Below are 578 nucleotides of genomic sequence, written 5' to 3'. Positions count from 1 at the left end.
GCAGATTTCATGGCCACTGGGCTCATCCCCCCTGTTTTGGCCTCTTCGGTTCCTCTGCCCGCCTGGTTCTCCCCTCCTGTTTTTGCCTATTCAGTTCTCTACCTGCCCGGTTCCTTCCCCCTGGCGCTGGTTGTTCATTGGTTGTGTCCTGCTGGCCCTTTGGATGCTGCTCCATTCTGCTTCCTTTTGGCCTCTTTTTTTCTGCCTCCCCTTTGTTGATTGGATACCATGGGTGGCTTATTGGGCTGTTTGGCTCCCTCTCCTCTCCTATATATAGTGGCTGATTTGAGGCTTTGAAAAATATGTTTTGTGAGAGAATTGGAATGTAAAAACATAAGGTGATGTGAAACCATTAGGAATGGCATTATAGATTATAAAGAAATTGATTTAAGCTTTGCAATATAAACTAATGTTTCACAAGATTAGATGCTTAGACTTAATGATGTGAAACCGGGAGTTGTTTTCTTAGAGATTAATTAAAGTATTGTTGGAGCAATGATAAAATAGTTTAAAGCTTCTCAAAATTTAAAACTCAAGATAGATCTTAGAAGTCAACAATGCTTAGGCAATACGTTACA

The sequence above is a fragment of the Dendrobium catenatum genome, unplaced genomic scaffold, assembly GCF_001605985.2.
Source record: "Dendrobium catenatum unplaced genomic scaffold, ASM160598v2 fragScaff_scaffold_8, whole genome shotgun sequence".
In the NCBI taxonomy this organism is placed as follows: Eukaryota; Viridiplantae; Streptophyta; class Magnoliopsida; order Asparagales; family Orchidaceae; genus Dendrobium; species Dendrobium catenatum.
The sequence above is the reverse complement of the archived record's forward strand: the minus strand, read 5'-3'. Positions refer to the sequence as shown.